The following is a 19,463-nucleotide window of genomic DNA, read 5'->3' as shown; positions in this document are numbered from 1 at the left end:
GTGGTTCATAATGATGACCTGAGGGCAGAGCAAGATCTCGAAGTGGCCTCTGACTCATCAAAGAAATATTAAATTAAATGTATTTTGTTGTGGTCTAATTCTTTTAAAATTGGTAATCCATGTGGGGTATAGATGATAATTCCCTATTAATCCAATATTTTATTCGACCAGAGCAATCTTTGAGTCATCCATTTTCCAACCACAAGGAAGAGTTGATGCTAGTTTTTAAATGTCGTTGAGCATACATCAGTTGCGTCTCTATTGTACGTCGCTCGAGGAATTTACATAAGCACAGCTGAATATCCATTGTTTTCTTGCTCTGTGATAAAAGTTCATTTTTAAAGCCTCAAATTGTGATTTGTCAAAGTCCATTTGCCAGTTCTCTAACAATTTCAGCCAAATTGTAAATTGTATAACTGTCTGCATCATTTGCATACGTAATCATGTTAGAGTGATGGTATAATCTAGGCACATCATTTATGAGAAGAGGGAACAATAGCAGGGAGCTTCCAATTCTTGGGATACTCAGAGTAATTTATTACATGGCTGATGTTTTCTTTCTAATTTCCACCAAATGATCTCTTTTAAAATGATGAGCACTAAGGATGGCTGTCCCTTGTGTATTATCTTTACTGCTTTCCTAATCTTGAATTGAGAGCCAAGATGAGCACCGTGTTACACATCTGCTTCATTCTCTCACATACACACACACACACACACACACACACACACAGAGTAATTTCAGTCCAAACAATATCAGAAGAGTTCAATGTACAGTGAAACATCCTCCTGAAATGGTGCCCCTGTGTTAAATTAATTTGATATCTGGATCTAGTTATTGAGTATTCTTTTCTGTGCATTGACAATTTACCAATTGCTTGCTTCCTATTTTTAATCAGCCTTGCAGATAATTTACCAGCCAACTAAATTGTTTTACTGGCCTATCACACTTCTCTACCTGACAGAGAGCAAAAGTAAATACAATCAGTCTTGTGTTGCACCATCGGAAATTTACGATGACCCCAGGCAAGTAGCTTTCTGCAAGACTAATTTATGTAAAGTCACATCTGTCACTGTGGCACTTGGACACATCTTAGGCTTTTTTATTAGTTATTCCTGGTGACAACCCTGTGAGATCACAAGGTGGGTCAGATATACCCTTTCTTGAAAGGCCTCTGAAATTTCATTAGACACCTACATTCTGGGACTCAGCCCTCAAGTCGGGAGTATGGTCCAGACCATTGATCAGGGTCACCTCGAGTCCTAGGACTCAGAATCTCTACCAGACCCAAATCCATTACTCCATTTATTAATTTCTTCCCCCACAATAAATGCGGAGAGGAAATCACTTTCCAGGGGTCATAAAACAATTTAGTAGTAGTAAGATTAAGCTCCCTTGTAAGTTAATGATTAACACAGACTCAAACCTAGATTCTCATTCTGACTCAGCCATTTATTTATTTATTTATTTATTTATTTATTTATTTATTTATTTTTTTTTAAATAGAAATTGGTTCAAAGTATTTATTTTATTTATTTATTTTTGGCTGCGTTGGGTCTTGGTTGCTGCGCACGGGCTTTCTCTAGTTGCGGCGAGCGGGGGCTACTCTTCGTTGCAGGGCGCAGGCTTCTCATTGCGGCGGCTTCTCTTATTGCAGAGCACGGGCTCTAGGCGCACGGGCTTCAGTAGTTGTGGCTCGTGGGCTCTAGAGCACAGGCTCAGTAGTTGTGGCTCACGGGCTTAGTTGCTCCGCGGCATGTGGGATCTTCCTGGACCAGGGCTCGAACCTGTGTCCCCTGCATTGGCAGGCGGATTCTTAACCACTGCACCACCAGGGAAGTCCTCATCCGTTTATTAATGGTGTGACTTTGGAGTTGCCTACGATCTCTTGAAACACTGTCATCTTTCTGAAAGTGAGGGAACCGATGCTTATCCTTCGGGGGTTGTTGGTAGTGTTGGAGTAGAAACAGGTCCCTGTCTAAGTGTTTTCTGGGACTAGCTATTTATACTCCTTCCTCTTATTAATCCACACCACAGCCTTGCCAGGGGTGGGGGTTGTCTCTGTATAGAACTCCTAGTACAGGATCTACACTCATTATTATTATGATGCTATGTGATAACTCATTATTATTAGGATACTATACAGTAGAGAACATCACCACGGTTGTCTTTCTTTCCTGCTGTTTATTTACTGTAAACATCTTGGAATTCAGAAAGGAATCTTTTCCATTCAAGTTGCAAAATTACAGTTTAACAGAATTTGAAATAATTTTGGCTTAAAATACTCAAGTGTGGGCAGAGAGCAATTGATGAATCTCTCTGCTGACTCTCGGGACAATCCGCATAATCTCAGCTTTCATAGACGAGGCTGAAGCTCGCCAGATCCAGCTCTCTCCCGAGTTACAGACGCACAGCTGTCACTGCTTCCAGCAGGGGTCGTGCTCACGTACCATGGAGCATTATTGAGTGGCGGTTTTATACACATAAGGCTCTTAGAATAGCACGTGTCCTATAGTAAGTGCTCAGTAAGTGTCAGCTAGTATTGTTGATATAAGTATTACCCTGCTCCCATCCCACCCGACTAGTTATGTCTGCTGGATCAGCATTCTTAATGTCCAAAGCTAGAAAGATTCTCTGGTCCAGTATGAGATTTTTCTGAATGGCATTCATAGTTTTATGGCCTAGTGATACTACTTAACTTTCCATAAATGTTTATGGAACAGAAACAAATGTGCACACCCTGTGGACAAGGCATCTTGAGGGATACAAAAATGAAGAAGCTTTGAATCCTCACCTCAAAGACCTTATACTCTGTTGAAGGAGAGGGTGGGGCCTGTTCATTAGGGAAGTCAAACGGGGGAATTTTTTTAACATTATGTATGTGTGTAAGTGCAGCAGGATATGGGAAGGATTAAGGGTTCAGTTATCCTTCCTTCCTTCCAACCGTCTCTCCGCCCTTCCCACCAAGCACCAGGCGCTAAGTGATAGGACCGCCAAGTCAGTGGCTGCATGATCTCAGCTGTCTCGGTCATTCCACGGAAGAGATACAGGTGTAGGCCAATGGCTATTGGAGAGTGGAGTAAGTGCTCATAAAGTAGGCTCTAGGAGGAGCTAGAAGAGCCCAGGGGAGAGCCTTCTGAACTGGAATGAGAGATCAGGGAGAGCTTTCAGGAAGAGGTGATGCTTGAGGCAAGTTTTGAACGATAGTTTGAGGAGGTCAAGAAGAGGACAGAAAAGAAGAAAGAAAAAGAGAAAGAAGCTAGGTCAAGACACGGAAGCAAGAAAAGGGCTGGAGCTTTACGGCACCCCAGGCAGTTCAGAACATGCAGGCGGGCTGGGAACGAAAGCAGAGTAAGGTAGGCAGGATGGTTAGGTCTTTAAACGGGGCAGGAGGGGAGCAAAGGAGGCAACAATTCCAGACAGAAGGACCAGCATAATCACAAGCACAGAGATGCAAAAAGGAAATTAACGTGAAAGAAGGCCAACAGGTGGCATAGCTGGAAGAGAGGTGAGTCTGGAAAGGTAAAATGGGGCAAAGCCCACCTTCCTCCTGTGGAATTCCTGTCTGGCTCCCTCAGCACCATGTGGCTGGCCCAGTTCTCAGTGGTACAGTATAGTCATTCTGATTCCAGCAGCCCTAACACCCTCCCCTGCCATACCAATGGTCTTATGACTTTGATTTTGATTCTGGGCCAACTTGGCCATATGGCTGGGCTGCCTTAGTACAGAAACTCTTTGAGCCATTTGCCCTGAGTAATGTTTATATTTTCTTCAGATCTCTCTTCCATGTGGCTTTTGACTGGCCTCCCATTTCAGCCAACAGCATCAGAAAAAGATGGTTAGGAAATAAATGCCTAAGAGATAGTTGGTTCAAAATGAAAGCATTCTTTTTTTTTTTTAATTAATTTATTTATTTGGCCTCACCAAGTCTTAGTTGTGGCACGTGGGATCTTCGTTGCAGATGCGGGATCTTTTTTAGTTTGCGGCATGCATGCGGGATCTAGTTCCCTGACCAGGGATTGAACCTGGACCCACTGCACTGGGAATGCAGAGTCTTAAGCACTGTGCCACCAGGGAAGTCCCTGAAGGCATTCTTTTAACAGTACTTATTCCAGAGAATTTCAAGGGCTCAGAAATATTGGGTCTCTCCCAGATTTGGGCCACGTCTATGCATTCTAACACGGTTTGCGTTCTTACACATCATCCTGAGGTAAGGAGTGAGTGATGGGCTACAGCAGCCGTAGAATGAATAACAGTGAGCTTAAATCTTTGCATTCAAATTTTTTTTTCAAAGATGATCATGTGAACCACAGAAAAAGGAGGCTCTTCCCATTGATTTATGTTCTTGGTGTTTTCTTGGAATTTTGTCAGTCTTCAGAGAACAGCCTGATCATTTTTAGATTGCATCAAATTCCTCAGAAGTACTGGCATGCCATAAGTGCCTTTCACTTTTTTTTAATATATATAGTAAGCGTTAATAACTGTCAGAACTTTTTTCTAATAAATTTAGCCCCAAAAATGCCTAGTTTGCACCTAGCTCTTTGTTTGCTGTCGTAGATGTCAATGAAACACAGTACATTTGAGGAGATTTTGTATAATTCAGTACTCCCTAAAACAAAACAAAGCAAAAGTAGCAAATCTTCCTCTTTCTTATGATTTTTAAGGATTTTTTTACACTCTTCTCTTACTCTAGAAGAGTCTTTCTCAGACCAAGGCAGTTTGCAGGGTCAAGTCTAAGATGTTTTAGCAACATTTTCTTCTCAAATGGACAACAAAATCATTAAACCCCTTTGAATTCAGTGAACCTGCCTACACGTTCCTATTTCAGAGCAAAAAGAAATCCATTTGAAGTACGCATATTGTTCATAGACAAAATTGCCCTAATTAATAAGGCTCTTTAGGTTGAAACTAACTGGAACTAAACTCACATTAGCTCAAGTAAAAATAGGAATGTATTACTTCATATGCCAAAATGCCTGGGGTAGGTAGCTTCAGGATCAGCCAATTCACCAGCTCAAACAGTAATATCGATCTCACTTCCCTTCTCTCCCTGCTCCCACACCCACCTAGGTTCTGTTTGCCTCATTTCCAGGGGGACTATTTGCATGTGGTAGTCCCTGGCAGCTCCAGGCTCACATCTACCAACATTACCACTCCGAGGGAAGAGAGCCTCTCACTGCCAAAGGCTCCAGCAAAGTCCTGGATTGGGCTCTCATTGTCTCAACTTGGGTCCATCATTGTGGACAGTGGTATGGTATCCAACTGCCAGGCTTGGGTCAACCTTGAACCTGGGGTTGGGTCAGCCCTACCCAAACCAAATGGACTGAGAACAGAGTAAGGTACCTCCCGCCGCAAAGAAATTTAGAGTACATGTTCCAACAGAAAGGGAAGAGAGCAAACAACTATTGTCCATTACAATTGCCTCAGTAAATTCTAGTGTACTGGAAAAACAGGTGGTACAGTCGAGTGAAGGACATAAAGCCAAAAAGTAATAATAATAATGTAAGTGGCAATAGACAATTGAAAAGTAAAATATGTCATCAAGTATTTGGGGTTTTTTAATCTTTAAATGCCAAATAGCTCCTTTGATCGGAGTATTTTCACTGATTTCAAAAAATTAAACTATAATTGACCCAGTTGATTCCTAAGCTCACTTTAAGCTAAAAAAAAAAAAAAAAATTCTATAATTCTAGGTATTGGTTAGGTTGATTAGTTCATTGTTTTGGAACAATCTAGAAATGGCTTTCGGGTCACATAGCTAGGTAAAGTACATGATACTGTGTAAATGGTCTGACACTTATCAGGTTTTTTCAGACGATGGCTTCCCTACAAGACCAGTCTAAGATATACTCCTTCAGGGGATGTTTTTATTTAATATCACTTTGTAAAAGAAACGAAGAGAGAATTCAACTCTATATTTGGGTGAAAATATATCACACCGTTTTTTGTATGATTAGTTAATAATATTAAATTTTTCCTTGAAATTTATAATCACATTCTCACCATAACTCTAAATATATGAAGTAGAAATTCATGAAGGAATTTTACAGGTAAAATAAAAAGTATTCCCTAGAAATATGTAATAATATAGCTGATTAAGTTTTAATTATAAACTTTTAAAAAGCCAAATAATAAAGTCCAAATGTGGGACTAGAAATTCTACCAATTTGATCTGATTTATTACTATGAGCCTAAGTTCTACCTGTCTGGAAAAAAAATACACTTTTTTTTTGTTTATTTCTCTTTTTAACACTGGTGTGTTTTACTCAAACAAAACCTCTCACAAAGTTATTTATTATTCTATTCTATTTTTTCCATCATGCACACATGTCCTTTCATTTCCATCTCCTCCATGTGGAACATTGATTACAATAAAAGGCAAACATCTGTTTCACAAATTGACAAGAGCAGTGATTCTTCTTTTTTAAAAATCATAATAGATACACATTTATCAGCTTTAGGGTTATTTCACAGACCTTTTTTTTTCTTTTAACTAAGTACTGCCAATCTACAGAACACTCTTTACCTCATTTCTGAAATAAAATTTGCATAGAATTCAGCAGCACATCAAGAATGTGACAACATTCACTTTGGAGTTAGCATTGTTCATGCTCTCATTGTGCATCTGAACTCTTGTGAAGCTACCTTTTCATCCACCAAGGCCTCCCAAAGGTACTTGTTTTAGCGATGTGTTTCACCAATTTTTCCTCATTCCAGAAAAGACAGTAGCCGACTGTCTCTCTCTAGTGGAGTCGGTGATCTTACCTTGAGGTGTTAAGAATTGCTAAGGGCCATAAGGATTTGTGTAAATTACAGCCATGCAGAGAGGCATTGAAAAATCAATAAGTAATGAAATAGTACTGGAGTGAAGTAGCCAAGAGAGCAATGGGTGGGAAACTCCCAAGGACACAGTTTCATTTTGTCAAAAGGTAAAAGAAGATGTTCTGATGTGTATCTATAAAACAGGCTTCCTTGGAAACAAGAGGCTATTGGCATAGATGGCAAGAGGGTCACTCCAACACGCCACTAAACGCAGTGGACTGTGGACTTCTTGTTGGTACAACGGTTTTATTTTAGACAACCATGCATTTTATTATTGCAGTTAAGCAATAAATACGGCGTTTTCATCATCATTTTGTGTGTCTGCCCCACCATAATTTTTCTGTCCCCTGGATACCCAAGTGTACCCCATTTCCTGCATTCTATAACGGACCATCCATATTGCCTCCACAAAACATCCTCATCCTTTCTGACTGGACGTTAGCAGTGTTTCCCAAGAATGTGATGGTGTGGTTGAATCTGAACATCAGTTCTCAAGGATTCCCACCCATTCACAGATGACTCTGGATACATATGGCCTGGAGGCTGGAGCTCTGTAGTCTAAGGAACATTCATATGGTTAAGAGTCCCTGAGCTGATAATTAAATCTGCTGCTTCTTTTTCTTTCTTTCTTTTTAAATTTGAAAGGAAATCATGTTGATATTTTTGATATCGATGATTTGTTTTGAGATGGTAGAACTGATTTTTATAAAAAAAGATATTGTGGCATATTTGAGTATCACAAAGAAGTAGGTAGTGGGAGGGATCCGATGCAGTCAACTTTGCTTGGGAGAACGTGTTTCCCTCCTGCTGACAGATGAAGGTCCCCTTTTATCTCTGCCCTTTCCAAGGTGATAATGCCCCTTGCTCCTTACATATCCATCTGGTATATAAATGAAGCTATCTGTAGAGAAAGATGAGCCAGGCACCAACTGAATCCCAAGGTCTAGATCAAGAAAAAGGGAACCATGAAGATGTTACCCAGGAACTGATTGAAATGACAGGATTACATTTGCTGTCTCTGTGTGTGTGTGTGTGTGTGTGTGTGTGTGTGCGCGTGTGTGTATGTTTATGTAGCTTCTGTCCTTTGTTTATCAATGGAACAATGAACACTGGTCCTCAAGCTCTATTTTGGGTCAGCTGGTGTCACTCTAGCTATGGGAGTTGAAAAGATACCCGCCTGGAAGAGAAAAAAATAGCCATGAGTGTTTGTACAATTAAAAGACTTGTAGTCTTGGTGAATTGTGACTCGAGTCTTAAAACACCAAATAAAATATTCTACTTATCTCCTTTCCCTTTACTGACACCCAAGTACACTTGGAACACTGACAAGCAGAATCTTTTATATCTGATGAAACAGGGCAGTAACCATCGAGTGAAAAGGATTGAGATGTGAACCAACCGCCAGCCTATTCCCAGACCATTTATGATATGTCGGGTATGTTTCCTGATAACTAATGAGCTAATTTTTTAATATAAATGTCAGTTATACAGCATTATAATTCCACATGTGTATATGCCCCAAAGTGGTGATCGCCGTAAGTCTAGTTACCATCCATCATGATCGATCCCCTTCACCCTTTACCCACCCGTCCCCTGAACTAGTTTTAATTATTATTTTTTATTTTCAGGCTGTGTCTACCTATTATTATGTAGCATGGGAAATGAAGACATATATCACATTTAATAGAAATCTGTACAAATCAGGTCCAGAGAAACACTTTCTGATAAATAATAAGGAAGCAATGTAGGTAGCTTGGGTTGTTTGACTTTCCTCTTCTCCTTACATGAACATACAGAATCAGATTGCTTTCTTTGTACCCATAATATTCTGCCATGTCTGGATGAGAGTGCCAAGGTGAAAAATTCAACAGACAAGTACTTGTGCCACTCACCACACCCAGCTTGCTCGTCTGCCCACTGCGTGCTGTACTCCTAGTAAATCCCTGCTGGCCATGTTCCACACCATGAGCAGAGCAATACCCACCTCCTCCAACAATTCATCCGTTGATGCCATTATCCACTGTTTATGACACTGCAACCACAGTAATGAATTGATATGTCTTGATCTTTGAAATGCTTAGACAGGAGGCCACACATTCTAAGAAAAAACAATGTCAAGACAACTCTATTCGGCAGGGGTTGGAAATGGATACTGTGCAGGAAAATGCATTAAAGTTGAAGAGGGTTTTGTTTAACATGGTGGTTTTAAAGACGTAAACAATTATGATGGGCAATAACTCCCTCAATCGGAAGATTATGGAGAAGCCCCACATAGGCCAGGGTGCTGGTATGATTCCAAGTGGTGCTACCACGATGAAACACTAGGGGTCACCATATTAATACCAGTGTCCAGGCTCCATTGCTCTCCAGAGAGCCTACCATCCAGGAGCTCTTGGCTCCCTGTTTATTCAAGGAATGTTGCTCAGTGCCTACCGTTCATGACGTGTGACCCTTTGCAGTTATTTCAAGCACCACTGAAACAATGGGGTAGAGTCCTCTCTAAGCCTCTTTCTGGTGAATGACATTTTTTAAGGGCCACCTAAGTGTATCAATCCATTATTTGGGGCTAGAGATAATTATAAGGGGTGTGTAGGCCAATTAACCAAATATACAACATTTTCATTCAATAGCTGCACAGTATGACATTTCAAATGTTCTGCTTAATCCTGAGTCTCTCAAACCATGTCAATACGTTTTTACTTGGCAGGATTGATATTCTGTTGAGTGTTGACTAAAACATTAATCTCTCTCTTCCTTTGCTTCTCATCTCTTTATGTTTTCAATCCCCAATTCAGAAACTAGTCTCCAAAGAAGAAATTTAAGCAGTTGTCTATAATCTACAGATACGTTATCCCCAGGCTGTACCACAGTCCCTAGAATCAGAATGGGAGACTGCTGACCCAGATCCGTAGGAGGCCCCAACCTCATAGTGATACGATTCCACTTACTCCTATTTTAGTCCTAAGGATAGTGCTACCCGCCCCACCATCATAAGTAGGAAACTCTAGTTATCTCATTTGGCGTAGAGCTTCTGAAGGCTAGGATGCAAGCAGTTGATGATCTGTGAACAGCATTTAAACCACATACACGCAAACATATACACACACCAAAAAAAATCAGTATTGCAAGGGAAACAGATAGCAATTGATAATAATGGTAAATTCATAGCCTGGATAAAGTGCACATCTAAGTCAAAATTAATTTCAAAGCTTCTGGGTTTTTTACGTGTTCTCTTTGTCTCTCTTTATTTACTGAGTATCTAATATGCAGAGGCATGTGTCTGGCAATGGGGGAGATAGAAAGATATACATGTACAAAGAAGGTAACTAGTGATTACTATGGCTTTCTCTTCCCTGCCCCCACCATTTGTGCAGCTGTCTTACCCAAATACATCCCTTCTTCATCCACCATTTCCCTCCCACCCTGTTCAGTCATGGTCTCGTATTTTCTTCAGCATTTCATATTATTCTGGACTGTTACTTTCACCCAGCCTTTTGCTCTGTCTCTAGCCCATTTCACTGTACATATCTGTGGAGAAACTGAAATATATTTTGCAGTTTGCATTTCTCTTCCTTATCAGGCCTTTCTTTCTCTAAGAAAGAAAAATGTCGATATTACTTTTATTTTTGTGTGTAGCTTTCAGTCAGTTTCTTTCTGTGGGTTAGCATGCCTTAATAGTGAAAACAGAGGATTCCCCCTTTTCTTCCCCTACAGCAACCATGGTTTAGCGGGAAAGTGATTTAAGATATTTCTATGCAGCAAATTAATTTTGCAAAGCCAATGGTACAGAAGTAGAAAAATAAATCAAAACCATGCCAAGAGTGGTGTTTTTTAAGAAGGTATTCGGGGAGACTTGAAATATGCTTCTGTTGAATCTGAAAATTAAACTCTTGTGGGTCCAACCCTTAATTCCTAGCAAATTACAACGGAGCCGTCCAGGGTATAATCATATCGAAGGACGTATTTGCTATTATTTGTTTTTTAATTTAAGTTCTTCCAAACTCTAGCCTATAAACACCATACATAAGAGAGTTCTTTATCTCACTTGAAATAAGGAAACTTTCATTGTTAACTAAGAGGTTCACAACTTTGACGTTCCATTTCTCCAGAACTGGAAATTCTTAACACAGTGACCCTTGGCTCTTTGCAGCTGCCAAAGGGTGGGAAAGAAGGAGAGAGAGAATGTCTCCAAGGCTCTCTCAGAGCAGTGCGGGCTTGGACAAAAATTGCAACAGCATACGTCAAAAGCACACTGCTCAAGAAAGAGATTGTATAAAGTCTAGCTCCAGTTCAGTTATATCATACATTTTATTTTCTTTCTGGTTCTCCAGTTGATGTTACCCATAATTTAATTTTTGAATCAGATAAACATCCTCACTGCATACAAAGCTATACTTGGATAATCCTGATAAGCTCATAAACAAGAAGGCGATAAAACAGAAGTTTCTAACCGAGGGTCTGTGGACCCCAGTAATTCCGTGGTTTGGTTGTGTTGAAATCCTCGGAAAAACATATGTGAAATTTGGGACTCATATTAACTTTTCTGCGGAGGGAGTCCACAACATTTATCATTTCCTCCAACAAGCCATGTGCCCCCCTACCCCAGCAGCTTAAGAACCCACTGGACTTGAGTGTCTTCTCTGAGTGAGGTGTTCCGTGACTGAGTCAGGAATCTCCTGGTCAGGCTTCATCACTGCATGGACTAGGAAATTTCAATTAATGATAATACCGTTAATATTTACTGTTTTCCACGTCCCAGAGCACTGTTGTGAGCACATTCTGTGTAGTCATTTCACCTTATCAGGTGGAAACTACTCTTATCCCCATTTTATAGCAGAGAATGCTGAAACACAGACAGGTAGGCAGCTTGCCCATGGACACAAGTTGGGAAAGTGGCAGAGTTAAGACAGAGCCCGGGTCTGGCCCTGTAGCCCCTGGGCTTAGCCGATGCTTAGCCACTCTGCATGCTGCCTCCTGACTGAGGGGTCCTCCCAGACAGGGGCTGTCCCTTTCAAAACAAAACAGGACTGAGAGTCTAAGGAAATGTGAGCACTAAGAAGTGAGGAAATCAACTTCAACGTCCCTCATCCCCCTCCAGGTTCCCAGGACACTGGCAATTCAGGGCAAGGCTAGCAAAATGCCAGGGCACTGCTCGGTGCCAGAGAGGCCTCCGAGGGCAGCAGGCAGGCCTACGGGCCCGAGGAGTCAATTCGTCATCCCCCTTCGGGGCCCTTAGCGCCTCACGTTTGAAGACCACTTTCCAGTTGACAAGCCATAGCCGCGTCTCTCCCCTCCCCACTGCCCTGCCAGGAAGACAGGTGGAGATCATCTCACAGACAGGAAAACTGGGGCCCAGAGTGGTCACGGCCTAAGCTACAGCAGAGCGGTGTCTAGGGCCCAGGTCTCCAGACCCTCCGTCCAGTTCTCTTTCCATGGCTCTCTGTTGCCTGGCCCATAGGTATCCCTTGGCATCTTCAACAGAACAGCCAGACAGGCAAGAATCCACATGCACTCAACTCCGCTCCAGTGGGAGCCTTTTTATCTGTGGCCGCAGAGTAAGCCCTACCCTGACCCAAGGCAACCACGTGACTTTCACTATCTCATTTAATCCTGAAAACAACCCAGTGAGGTGACTATTATTTCCTCAGTTTCACACACAGGGAAACTGAGACATAGTAGCACAGCTTGTCAATTATAAAACCCAGACATCATACCCAGGCGTGTCCGATTCCCCAGTGTTTGCTCTTCACCGCTGGGCCATGCCACCATCCAGGGTGGCAGGAAAGAGCAGAGGAGTAGGAAACGGACAGCCCCATTTGCATGATGAGCAAGGCTTTTTACCTTTTCCGAGGACTGCACAGACGGAAATCTGTTTCAAACACTAGCGCATGGGGTTAAAACTAAAGAGGACAGTTACGAGTGATTCGTCACTGGAGTGGGGCTCCATGGGCATCTTCAAAAACAGGATCGGCTCTCACCCACTTGGACCTGGCACAGAGGAGCCGCCGGAGAAGTCCTTTCTAGGCCTGTGATTCTGTGATTAACTCTTTTAAAGGAGTCAGACTGCTGAAGCTCATTAGAAACAATGGCCCCATTTCTCAGGGGCTGTCGAGTCAAGCGGGTCCTGAGGAAATTTCTCTGGCACCCAGGGATCATGAAATTAACACCAGAGCCGCTGGCACCAGATCACTGTCCTCTGTTGAGACCTCAGGAAGGGAACAGCCACTCGACCTTTTTGTCCTGAAAACCCAGGAAGCCCAGACGGCGGGTGGTTTGGGTTTCAGCACCTCTGAATGCATCATTTCAAACAGCCGCTCTTCCTAAATTTTCATTCATTCCGAGTTCCCAGGAGAAGCATCCTGAATGAACAGAGGGGCCGGGAGGGCTTTGAAAGGCTGGTGGGAGAAGGTGATTGGGAAGGACTCTGAGCCGGATAGAAGGCAACAAGCGAGGCTCACGTGCCGGTGCCAGGGCGGAAGGGGCCCTTCTGTCTCTGATCCCTGAAACAGGCCACCTGAACAGGGGCCTTTGGGAGTTTTGCACAGACCCCCGGCATGGACAGCCGGCCAGCGCCACCGAGCTGCCGCCAGCAGCGCTTCCAAAGGGGGAGGGTAGAAGGCCGTGTCTTTAATGTGCCCAGTGGGTAAAATTCCTCTTTGTGGAACCTTCCCTCAGTTTCCAGCATTATGTCTACTGAAGACTGTTTTCACAGCCCAGAGGAGACCTGGCCCCCCTGCAAGCCAGAGAGGCTGTAAGCCTCCCCTCCAAAGGTGGCTGGGATCCCTGGGGCAGCCCAGAGGGAGAACCAGCCCCAGGCCCCAGAGAATTAGGGTTCCTCCTCCATCAGCAAGAGAAGTGTGTATCTCAAGGGTTCTCGCTGAAAGAACTATGGGCTGGAGGGAGCCAGAGAAAGGTCTGGCTTATGGCCACTGTAAAAGAAAAGACGAGAAACTGAAAAGAAAAGAAAAGAAACAAGTAGGGTGGAGGAGTGTAGGGAAGGGTTGGGGGTTTCTTCTGCCACAGTTTCTCTTTCAGAGATCTGAAATCGGCAAGTGTTACGTCAAAGCTTTCTCCAAATGACTTGATGAGGGGTTTTGGTTGGGTTGCTGCACTCCCGGGACTCATTGGGATGGCAGGATAAAAATTAATTAGAGGCTGTTTGGAGGGGGCTTTGCAAGACAGCCTGAGGCTACGCTTCAGTCTGGTCGTTAGAAGCAATATCATCACCACCTCCTCGCCCAGAGAATAGACCTGCGCTGGGGCGGCCGGGGGGAGCCACGGAACGTTCAACACAGACATCAGAGCCAAGACTTCCTCCCAGAGAGATTACTTACCACGAGCCAGTGGACCTACCTGCTGACAACCTCAGAAATGCGTCTCGTTTCATTTTCAGATTTTTAAGAGGGGTTACATCTGAAGCTTACAGAATCCTGATGAAACGCCTGGTGGAAGAAGAGGTACTTGCCTCTTCCATGCCTCTGAATGTGACCTCTAGGCTGGGTAGAGCCACCAGACAGGCACAAGGCAGGCAAGATCCTTTCCAGGATTTGCTTCCTTCCTGTAGGGGGTGGCACACCAAAGAGGAGGACTCTAGGAGTTGGCACGTTTCTGCGTGACCAAGGCTGACCCATGATTATTTCAAATTCAGATAGTTTACAAGAAAAGTAATGCAAGCCCTCTTCACTCCTCTGTTCTTTCTCTTTCTCCCTTCCCTTCCTCTGCCCTGTGGTCCTCATGCCTCCTCTCTTCTCTCACCCATACGTAATCCTCCTCTACCTGAAGTACTGGTTCAGTGAGTGACCTTGAGGTTGGAATAATTGGGAACTGGCTCCTTAATTCTGGATGAAATAGTTCAAAGCATGAGATTAGTCCCAGCATTTCGTCAGTCACAAGTAGCTTTTCCAGCTGTATATTTCACCCTGAAATGGAAAATGCAAAGGGAGTGAATGCCTGGGTTTCCTTCTTAAGAGCACTTTTAGCCATCATGAAAGATCCTGTGCGCTTCATATATATTTATCTCCATATCACGGTAAAAATGTTAGCTAGTTAGTCCTTATAACGTTTCCTGTGATGCAAGCAATAATTAAGATCCCTGTCTTATGGATGGAAAAGCTGAGATTGTTCCTATTTCCCATGTCCAGGAAAAGGCAATCTGTGTGTGAGCTCAAAGAAAATTTGGAACCTCCGAGGGCCCTCCCCTCTCCCTAGACTTAGCTGTGTCTGTTTTATTGCCTGTAATTGCTTCCTTGCGTCATGGTGAGGATGGGGGTAGGGTAAACCAATGGGAACAGTTACCAAAAGAAAAATAGCAAGTTTCCCTCCCAACCGGCCACTTCCAAAATGAATCCACCAGCTGCGTCGTGATATGAAGTCACGCTACCGCGCATTTCAGCAGCTTCCGGCTTTGAAAGCTATCAATACATTCTTTAAGGTGAGACTTGTTCCCTTGACCTTAGACAAGGAGTGATCGTGGCACTCACCACGTCTTCAGAAGACACAAGAAGGCTTCCTCCAAGGAAGGCTGGCCATCCAACCTGAACGCTCGGCTTATTTCAGAGGGGTGTGCGGCAGTGGTGAGCCAAGCTGGCACCGCTTCCGTGCCCTGATCTGCTTATACATAACCGGAGAGACAAGACATAGTCCCCAGTGCGCAGGGGTGATAGCGGCTGGTTAATGAGCTCAGGGGGAGCCTAGGACCACCCCTTGCCCACTCGCTCTCTGCCGAAGGGAGGTGAAAGGAGCTACCTGAGGGCTGCTCTCAGAATCCAGGCCCAAACTAAAGCAAGGTCAAGGGGTATGGCCACCTAAAGCCAAATCCTCTCCACTAAGTGCTTTCAAAACCAACCGGTCTGCCCGGAAATCAATCTACTGCTTTCTAAGCAGCCAGCATATTTAGAACTGTGGAAATTAAAGATGGAAAAGACCTATTAAGCCTTCTAGATCATTCCCTAGGGCCCAGTGCAGGCTCATTCCCTGTAGTACATTTGTTAGCGCTGTGTCAGGCCTAATTTCAAGTGTCTCAAGCAATGAACATAAAGGAGACAGAGATAGTGGTGTCTGCCCATGGCCGTGAACAATGATCATGTGATTAGAGTCCTCCGTGCTGCTCGCTGGCCTTTGGCATGCCTGGAAAGGGTTTGGATTCCCCAGGGCTCGGCCCAGAAGACACCAGCAGCTTCTAGAAAGTGGAGACATTTAGAGAACTCCTCACTTCTTTCTGTGTGAGCAGAGTAACACCCTGCCTTTCGGAAGTATCAAGGCACCAGGCTCTCTGTAAATAAATTGCCGTAAGGTGAGAAGAGAGAATCCAGGTGTACCAGGACTCATTTTAAAATGAAATAAACCCTACCCCCAAGGAATCCAAGCTTCTCTCTCACAGATTTTATTCTGCGTCGGTCATGGGTTCACTGAACCGCATTTCTAACCAGTGGTGAAATGGAGGAAACATTTTCAGAGATGCCAGGGCTTTATTCTAGAACATTCAGGACCCAGTGATAGGAAAATAAGAACAGATGGCTCACAATAGCAGAGTCAAGTTTTTTCTGAGAAATCATTTCTCTTTTTATCTCTGTTCCCAGCTAGGGAGGAAGCAGGTCACATTCACAATTTCAGGTGGAAGAAGACTCTTTAAATGAGGGTAAACAGAAGCCAAAGCTAATAGAATCCAGAGAACAAAGGGATCAGAATCGAATGCAAGCCGTGTTCTTTCTACTTCTCCGTTTTGAGACGATGGAGAAAGTCCCTTTAGATATTCACATCAAAAATTCCAAACGCGTGTATTGTAAAGCCCAACTCTGTTACAGGACACGAGCAAAGGGAGTCATTCACGGGTCCAGTGCAAAAACGGTGTGACAAGGACTTCCCTGGTGACGCAATGGTTAAGAATCCGCCTGCCAATGCAGGGGACACAGGCTCGAGCCCTGGTCCAGGAAGATCCCACGTGCCACGGAGCAACTAAGCCCGTGCGCCACAACTACTGAGCCCTCGTGCCACAACTATTGAGGCTGTGCGCCACAACTACTGAAGCCTGCACACCTAGAGCCCGTGCTCCACAACAAGGGAAGCCACCGCATGAGAAGCCCATGTACCACAATGAAGAGCCCCCGCTCGCCGCAACTAGAGAAAGCCCGCGTGCAGCAACAAAGACCCAACACAGCCAAAAATAAATAAATGAAATAAATAAAATTTAAAAAAAAAACAAAACAAAACAATGTGACAGCTCATCGACCCCAAAGATCTTGAAAACGGGACCACATTACACTTCCTGGAATAAGAGTTTCCTCCAAAGAGACTCTCTAACCCCATACCTGTTCTCAAGGATGCGGCCCATTTTCTTTCCCGGATACTTGAAGCAAAACTGAACTTTTCAAAGCCTGAAGTTTGACGCTTGGTCCAGCAGCAAATTCACTTGCCAACCTCCCCCCCCCCCACTTCCTCCCTGTAGCCCTGTTCTCTTCCACTTTAAAGCATTATCTCATCTCAGCATGGCCGCTTTTTTTAAGTTCAATGTCAATAGCTAGTTAGGAGAGGGCAGGAGGGTCAGGGTTTAGGACTCCAAACCGTCCTTGACGTTTCTCTGTAGATGGATCTGCTGTTTGCATCAGCCCCATAAAAAAATAAAAAAAATAAAAATCCCTCTTTACTATCTGAGAAAAGATCAGAACAGGAAAATGTCAGTTTGAGAGCTGACAGAATTCTGATAAGAATGAACTGGAAATGAGAGAAAGAAAGGAAGAAATGCTGTCACTCAGAGTTTTTAATTTAATGTTTTTAGACAAACATGTTTCCCACTGAGTGTGTATGTTTTTTTCACACACGAGTCTTCCATCCCTCCACCTCTTTTCCAAACGCTCTTCTTGAGAGAAAGGCTGTCTATTTTGACTTGGTTTGATTTGATTTTTACGGTCTTTCCACAACCTTTCAAAGATCTGGAAGGGTCAACCCTCCTGGCCTGAGAGCTGTGAGCACAATCACTCCACAGCATTTCTTCTAAGCCCTGGAATCGTTTCCACTTTCAGAAGTATCTATACATATTTTTAGAGTTAGGGAGATAATTTAAATTCTCAGGCTTAATTGAACCGACAGAATGGAGAATGGAGCGCTCCAGATGGAAACACTTTCAGAGTGTGACGACCTCTGAGTTCAAATTTAATACCTACATAATAAAGGCTTGAAGATAATATAATGGGCATTGTTTCTGTTGCCTTATTTTTTTTTTTCACTTGTGTAGCAACTTTCCTATTAGAGGAAATGGCTAATGTTTTTAAATACAGGCTACACGAAACATCAAGAAATGACCCCCATTAAAAGATATATTTTTCATGAAGAAAAGGCCAAGTCTTTGATGAATAAAATACTCAGTAAGAGTTAAGTGTTCTTCTGAATGGGAAAAAAAAAAAAAAAAAAAAAAAAAAACTTTCTCTGGAAACTAGGCAGTTGCCCAGTTCACCAACAAAGCATTTACTGAGCACCTACTCTATGCCTGGCACTCTACCAGACATTTTATATCATCTCACTTAGATATTATTATCCACATTTTTCAGCTGAGAAGAATGAGGTGAAGAGAGGTGGGTTTGCCCAAGATGGCAGAGAAGTGGCGTGACAGACCCAGGGTGCACACCTGGTGGGGCTGCTAAGCGTCCTCTTTGCACAGGCCGTGTCCAGCATGTAGTGACTTTTGTCCTGCATCTTTATGCAGGGTGCCTTAAATGTCCTGTATTCAGCTACCTTTAATAAGTTACAAAAGCTTGTTACAGCTACTTTTCAAATTTAACTAAGCGTTCTGTATTTTTATTTGCTAAATCTGGCACCCCTGATATCTGTATCTCAAAATCCCAAATCTAGAGGTTTGCCCCTTCTTCTACACGAAGGAAACAAGTTTTCCTGGACACTTGATGCAATGAGCAATGTACGCACTAGGCCTGATCTATAGTAGTTAGGAGTGTGCGCTCTGCAGTTGTTGAGACTTGGGTCTCATCCTTGCTCCACCACTTGCAAGCTGTGTGACCTTGGACCTCCCTGAGCTTCAGGCTGCCTAGCTGTAAAATGAGGACAAGAGTAGTACCTACTTCATAGGTTGTATGGAGATTCAAGAAGAGAATGCATGTAATAAAATAACCCGGTTTCTGGCACACAGTAAGTGTTCAAGAGACATTAGCTATTACCTGTATCTTCAAAATTATTCTACTATGGCTCTTCTAAAGCACAGCTCTGCTCAGGCATCCCTTTGCCTTAAAACATCAATTCTCGTGCTCGCTTCGGCAGCACGTATACTAAAATTGCAACGATACAGAGAAGCTTAGCATGGCCCCTGCTACTTGAAGCAAGGATGACACGCAAATTCGTGAAGCGTTCCATATTTTTGCAGCCGCGTAGCACAGGGAGATCAGCTCAGTGCTTTGTGACCACCTAGAGGGGTGGGATAGGGAGGGTGGGAGGGAGACACAAGAGGGAGGATATATGGGGATATATGTATACGTATAGCTGAGTCACTTTGTTATACAGCAGAAACTAACACACCATTGTAAAGCAAAAGATGTTAAAAAAAAAAAAGAAAATCAATTCTCTACAAGAAACAATGCAGATCCCTTATCTTTGTATGTAATGTCTGACCCCACCAAACTGTTCCCTGCTACCACAC

At 43.3% G+C, this 19,463-nt stretch overlaps 1 pseudogene; it reads left to right on the top strand.

Moving 5' to 3' along the window:
* Positions 1 to 19,071: 19,071 nt before the first annotated feature.
* LOC117309332 (U6 spliceosomal RNA) lies at positions 19,072 to 19,186 on the top strand (annotated as a pseudogene).
* Positions 19,187 to 19,463: the final 277 nt, after the last annotated feature.

This window comes from Tursiops truncatus, chromosome 19 (assembly GCF_011762595.2).
Source record: "Tursiops truncatus isolate mTurTru1 chromosome 19, mTurTru1.mat.Y, whole genome shotgun sequence".
NCBI lineage: Eukaryota > Metazoa > Chordata > Mammalia > Artiodactyla > Delphinidae > Tursiops > Tursiops truncatus.
The sequence above is the reverse complement of the archived record's forward strand: the minus strand, read 5'-3'. Positions and strand labels throughout refer to the sequence as shown.